Genomic DNA, 7,722 nt, shown 5'->3' with positions numbered 1-7,722 from the left:
CAGTAGCAATACTGTGATAATTTCTTCTCTTAAGGAGAGGAATTTTACTGCCGATGCGGAGCCCCATCGGGCCTTCACGACTGGACTACTGACGTTATCTGCCCGAGGGAGTTATCCAACTGGCCCCTCCGTCGCGACGTAACCTGAACGCCCATCTGCGGCCTGCTAATCGTTGGCTGTCTTACCAGCTGCTATCTGAATAGGTCTATCGGACAATTTTCTTGGGCCACTATAACTATAACTATTTTGCCAATTGGATTGGTCCCCTCTACCACACGGAACCCCACTAATCTACAGACAGAAACGCACGAGGGGGCTAAAAAGAGAGCTCCCTCCATCTTCTGCCAGCTTGCTACCTATGGCCCAGCTAGCTGTTTGAATCTCACTGGACCCTTATGATCACTCGGCTAAGCATGCCTCTCCTTAATGTCAATATGCCTTGTCCATTGCTGTTCTGGTGAGTGTTTATTGGCTTATTTCACTGTAGAGCCTCAAGCTCTGCTCATTATACCTTATCCAACCTCTCAGTTCCACCACCCACACATGCTATGACATCACCTGGTTTCAATGATGTTTCTAGAGACAATATCTCTCTCATCATCACTAAAAGCCTAGGTTTACCTCCACTGTATTCACATCCTACCATATCTTTGTCTGTACATTATACTTTGAAGCTATTTTATCGCCCCCAGAAACCTGCTCCTTTTACTCTCTATTCCGGACGTCATAGACGACCAATTCTCATAGCTTTTAGCCGTACCCTTATCCTACTCCTCCTCTGTTCCTCTGGTGATGTAGAGGTGAATCCAGGCCCTGCAGTGCCTACCTCCACTCCTATTCCCCGGGCGCTCTCTTTTGATGACTTCTGTAACCGTAATAGCCTTGGTTTCATGCATGTTAACATTAGAAGCCTAAGTTTGTTTTATTCACTGCTTTAGCACACTCTGCCAACCCGGATGTCCTAGCCGTGTCTGAATCCTGGCTTAGGAAGACCACCAAAAACTCTGAAATCTTCATCCCTAACTACAACATTTTCAGACAAGATAGAATGGCCAAAGGGGGCGGTGTTGCAATCTACTGCAGAGATAGCCTGCAGAGTTCTGTCCTACTATCCAGGTCTTTACCCAAACAATTTGAACTTCTACTTTTAAAAATCCATCTCTCTAAAAACAAGTCTCTCACCGTTGCCGCCTGCTATAAACCACCCTCGGCCCCCAGCTGTGCTCTGGACACCATATGTGAACTGATTGCCCCCCATCTATCTTCAGAGCTCGTGCTGCTAGGTGACCTAATCTGGGACATGCTTAACACCCCAGCCATCCTACAATCTAAGCTTGATGCCCTCAATCTCATACAAATTATCAATGAACCTACCAGGTACCACCCCAAAGCCGTAAACACGGGCACGCTCATAGATATCATCCTAACCAACTTGCCCTCTAAATACACCTCTGCTGTTTTCAACCAAGATCTCAGCGATCACTGCCTCATTGCCTGCATCCGTAATGGGTCAGCGGTCAAACGACCTCCACTCATCACTGTCAAACGCTCCCTGAAACACTTCAGCGAGCAAGCCTTTCTAATCGACCTGGCCCGGGTATCCTGGAAGGATATTGACCTCATCCCGTCAGTAGAGGATGCCTGGTTATTTTTTTTAAATGCCTTCCTCACCATCTTAAATAAGCATGCCCCATTCAAGAAATTTAGAACCAGGAACAGATATAGCCCTTGGTTCTCTCCAGACCTGACTGCCCTTAACCAACACAAAAACATCCTGTGGCGTTCTGCATTAGCATCGAACAGCCCCCATGATATGCAACTTTTCAGGGAAGTTAGAAACCAATATACACAGGCAGTTAGAAATGCCAAGGCTAGCTTTTTCAAGCAGAAATTTGCTTCCTGCAACACAAACTCAAAAAGGTTCTGGGACACTGTAAAGTCCATGGAGAATAAGAACACCTCCTCCGAGCTGCCCACTGCACTGAGGATAGGAAACTCTGTCACCACCGATAAATCCACTATAATTGAGAATTTCAATAAGCATTTTTCTACGGCTGGCCATGCTTTCCATCTGGCTACCCCTACCGCGGTCAACAGCACTGCACCCCCACAGCTACTCGCCCAAGCCTTCCCCATTTCTCCTTCTCCCAAATCCAGTCAGCTGATGTTCTGAAAGAGCTGCAAAATCTGGACCCCTACAAATCAGCCGGGCTAGACAATCTGGACCCTTACTTTCTAAAATTATCTGCCGAAGTTGTTGCAACCCCTATTCTGCCTGTTCAACCTCTCTTTCGTGTCGTCTGAGATTCCCCAAGATTGGAAAGCAGCTGCGGTCATCCCCCTCTTCAAAAGGGGGGACACTCTTGACCCAAACTGCTACAGACCTATATCCATCCTACCCTGCCTTTCTAAGGTCTTCGAAAGCCAAGTCAACAAACAGATTACCGACCATTTCGAATCCCACCGCACCTTCTCCGCTATGCAATCTGGTTTCAGAGCTGGTCATGGGTGCACCTCAGACACGCTCAAGGTCCTAAATGATATCGTAACCGCCATCAATAAGAAACAATACTGTGCTGCCGTATTCATTGACCTGGCCAAGGCTTTCGACTCTGTCAATCACCACATCCTCATCGGCAGACTCAATAGCCTTGGTTTCTCAAATGATTGCCTCGCCTGGTTCACCAACTACTTCTCTGATAGAGTTCAATGTGTCAAATCGGATGGCCTGTTGTCTGGGCCTCTGGCAGTCTCTATGGGGGTGCCACAGGGTTCAATTGTTGGGTCAACTCTTTTCTCTGTATACATCAATGATGTCGCTCTTGCTGCTGGTGAGTCTCTGATCCACCTCTACGCAGACGATACCATTTTGTATACTTCTGGCCCTTCTTTGGACACTGTGTTAACAACCCTCCAGATGAGCTTCAATGCCATACAACTCTCCTTCCGTGGCCTCCAACTGCTCTTAAATACAAGTAAAACTAAATGCATGCTCTTCAACTGATCGCTGCCCGCGCCTGCCAGCCCGTCCAGCATCACTACTCTGGACGGTTCTGACTTAGAATATGTGGACAAGTACAAATACCTAGGTGTCTGGTTAGACTGTAAACTATCCTTCCAGACTCACATCAAACATCTCCAATCCAAAGTTAAATCTAGAATTGGCTTCCTATTTCGCAACAAAGCATCCTTCACTCATGCTGCCAAACAGACCCTCGTAAAACTGACCATGCTACCGATCCTCGACTTCGGCGATGTAATTTACAAAATAGCCTCCAATACCCTACTCAATAAACTGGATGCAGTCTATCACAGTACCATCCGTTTTGTCACCAAAGCCCCATATACTACCCACCACTGCGACTTGTACGCTCTCGTTGGCTGGCCCTCGCTTCATACTCGTTGCCAAACCCACTGGCTCCAGGTCATCTACAAGACCCTGCTAGGTAAAGTCCCCCCTCATCTCAGCTCACTGGTCACCATAGCAGCACCCACCTGTGGCACGCGCTCCAGCAGGTATATCTCTCTGGTCACCCCCAAAGCCAATTCCTCCTTTGCCCTTCTCTCCTTCCAGTTCTCTGCTGCCAATGACTGGAACGAACTACACAAATCCTGAAACTGGAAACACTTATCTCCCTCACTAGCTTTAAGCACCAGCTGTCAGAGCAGCTCACAGATCACTGCACCTGTACATAGCCCATCTATAATTTAGCCTAAACAACTACCTCTTCCCCTACTGTATTTATTTATTTTGCTCCTTTGCACTCCATTATTTCTATTTCTACTTTGCACTTTCTTCCACTACAAATCCAACATTCCAGTGTTTTACTTGCTATATTGTATTTACTTTGCCACCATGGCCTTTTTTGCCTTTACCTCCCTTATCTCACCTCATTTGCGCACATTGTATATAGACTTATTTTTCTACTGTATTATTGACTGTATGTTTGTTTTACTCCATGTGTAACTCTGTGTTGTTGTATGTGTCGAACTGCTTTGCTTTATCTTGGCCAGGTCGCAATTGTAAATGAGAATTTGTTCTCAACTTGCCTACCTGGTTAAATAAAGGTGAAATAAATAAAAATAAATAAAAAAGGATACGCGGGAATTGGAACACACTGTCATACACGTCGATCCAGAGCATCCCAAACATGCTCAATGGGTGACATGTCTGGTGAGAATGCAGGCCATGGAAGAACTGGGACATTTTCAGCTTCCAGGAATTGTGTGCAGATCCTTGCAACATGGGGCCGTGCATTATCATACTGAAACATGAGGTGATGGCGGCGGATGAATGGAACGACAATGGGCCTCAGGATTTCATCACGGTATCTCTGTGCATTCAAATTGAAATCCATAAAATGCAATTGTGTTGGTTGTCCATAGCTTGTGCAAACCCACAGTTTCATCAGGTCTCAGACAATCCAGCAGGTGAATAAGCCGGGTGAGGTGGTCCTTTTCTGGCGTGGTTACGTGTGGTCTGAGGTTGTAAGGCCAGTTGGATGTTCTGCCAAATTCATTAAAAAAAATTGAAGGCAGCTTATGGTAGAGAAATTAACATTCAATTCTCTGGCAACATCTCTGGTGGACATTCCTGCAGCCGGCATGCCAATTGCACGCTCCCTCAAAATTTGTGGCATTATGTTGTGTGTGAAAACTGCACATTTTAGAGTGGCCTTCTGTAATGATCATGCTGTTTAATCCACTTCTTGATATGCCACACTTGTCAGGTGGATGGTTTATCTTGGCAAAGGAGATATGCTCACTAACAGGGATACAAACAAATTTGTGCACAAAATTTGAGAGAAATAAGCTTTTTGTGCATATGGAATGTTTAAGGGAACTTTTATTTCAGCTCATGACACATGGGACCAACATGTTTACATGTTGCGTTTATATTTTTGTTGAATGTAATTAAAGTTTTAATAAGCAATTGATCACATAAAGTCGATATTTGATTCACCTCTGGGTTTAGTTACGTTTTGCTTTGTAAGGACCTCGAGTTAAAAAAGTAAGTCTTACTGTATAAGCAAGGCTTCAACAGTAAACTCCTGTTCCTCTCCCAAAGGCTGGGCCCTGTTATTTTATTTTAGCAAAAATCTAAATAATCAAGAAATGAAATAAGGATTTAACACGTTGATATACGTTGATATAGGGTAACACGTTGATATAGGGTAACACGTTGATATAGGGTAACACGTTGATATAGGTTAACACGTTGATATAGGTTAACACGTTGATATAGGGTAACACGTTGATATAGGTTAACACGTTGATATAGGTTAACACGTTGATATAGGTTAACACGTTGATATAGGGTAACACGTTGATATAGGGTAACACGTTGATATAGGTTAACGCGTTGATATAGGTTAACACGTTGATATAGGGTAACACGTTGATATAGGGTAACACGTTGATATAGATTAACACGTTGATATAGGGGTAACACGTTGATATAGGGTAACACGTTGATATAGGGTAACACGTTGATATAGATTAACACGTTGATATAGGGTAACACGTTGATATAGATTAACACGTTGATATACGTTAACACGTTGATATAGATTAACACGTTGATATACGTTAACACGTTGATATAGATTAACACGTTGATATACGTTAACACGTTGATATAGGGTAACACGTTGATATACGTTGATATAGGGTAACACGTTGATATAGTTTAACACGTTGATATAGGGTAACACGTTGATATAGTTTAACACGTTGATATAGGGTAACACGTTGATATAGATTAACACGTTGATATACGTTAACACGTTGATATAGATTAACACGTTGATATAGGGTAACACGTTGATATAGATTAACACGTTGATGTAGGGTAACACGTTGATATAGGGTAACACGTTGATATAGGGTAACACATTGATATAGGGTAACACGTTGATATAGGGTAACACGTTGATATAGGGGTAACACGTTGATATAGGGTAACACGTTGATATAGGTTAACACGTTGATATAGGGTAACACGTTGATATAGATTAACACGTTGATATAGGGTAACACGTTGATATAGATTAACACGTTGATATACGTTAACACGTTGATATAGGTTAACACGTTGATATAGGGTAACACGTTGATATACGTTGATATAGGGTAACACGTTGATATAGGTCAACACATTGATATAGGTTACCACGTTGATATAGGGTAACACGTTGATATAGGTCAACACATTGATATAGGTTACCACGTTGATATAGGGTAACACGTTGATATAGGTTGATATAAGGTAACACGTTGATATAGATTAACACGTTGATATAGATTAACACATTGATATAGATTAACACGTGATATAGGGGTAACACGTTGATATAGGTTGATATAGGGTAACACGTTATATAGGGTAACACGTTGATATAGGGTAACACGTTGATATAGGTTAACACGTTGATATAGGGGTAACACGTTGATATAGGGTAACACGTTGATATAGGGTAACACGTTGATATAGATTAACACGTTGATATAGATTAACACGTTGATATAGGGTAACACGTTGATATAGATTAACACGTTGATATAGATTAACACGTTGATATAGGTTAACACGTTGATATAGATTAACACGTTGATATAGATTAACACGTTGATATAGGGTAACACGTTGATATAGGGTAACACATTGATATAGGGTAACACGTTGATATAGGGTAACACGTTGATATAGGTTAGTATATATTCTGCTGACACTCTTAGTCTGAAGGTTCTAGGCAGACATTTGGGACTCAGACCGCATGTTCTTAATGTTATTCCTCAACCTGTTTGAGCACTCTGCTGATATGCTAAGGAAACATTAGTACATACGCAGGTAAAGGATTCATTATTAAACCCCCCCCCCCCCCCCCCTAGAAATGGACCAGGATGCCGGGGTATATGGGTAATATGCTACAGCCCTTACTTACTGTAGGTACTTAATGATCTTCTAAAAGGCTCCGGGTGGAAAATACCTGCATTAGCAGAGCTACAGAGAAAGGTCCAGAGTGGTGTAGTCGCTGTAGCAGCACTCACAGCACCTAAATAAAATATGCTATATTGAGCGAGGTAGGTAGAAGACCTGGGTTCAAATACTGTTTGAAATCTTTCAAATACTCTCAGTGTTTTGCTTGAGCTTGCCTGGAGTGCCCAGATGGGCGGGGTTAAGACTTTTGAAGTGTTTCTATTGGTTCCATCGCAACGGGCAAGATCAATCAAGCACAGCTAATAGAACTTGACATTATTTCAAATAGTATTTGAACCCAGGTGTATTAGGAAGTTGGGGTGAGGAGGAATGTTGTAAAGTTTATTATTTAAGCCAAGGTGCTCTAATTGCTAAAAAGGTAAAGCAATGTGGAGAGTTGATCTGGAGTTTTAGGCTGTATGGCGGACCAGGGCGGGTGGCTCCTTGGGAAGTCACAGTCACACTTTAATACGGGCTGGTGGATACAAAAAACCACTTAACCAGGTAGATAGGTACCCTGACTGAGCATTAAGAGACGGAGATAGAGGAGACGGAGATAGAGGGGGAGAGAGAGAGAGAGGCCCAGGGCAGAGTCAAACTGCGGACTCCCAGCCAGCCAGGTCTGTGCATTAAAGGTAGAAACATTAATTACTTTTTAATTTGTGAGGAAGGTTTTACCGACTGGCTCTTTAATATTTTAGACCTACAGCTCTTTACCTGCTCTGAATGGTAGAGAGGAGAGG

The sequence above is a fragment of the Salmo trutta genome, chromosome 18, assembly GCF_901001165.1.
Source record: "Salmo trutta chromosome 18, fSalTru1.1, whole genome shotgun sequence".
Classification (NCBI taxonomy): Eukaryota; Metazoa; Chordata; class Actinopteri; order Salmoniformes; family Salmonidae; genus Salmo; species Salmo trutta.
Note: the sequence above shows the minus strand (reverse complement) of the source record.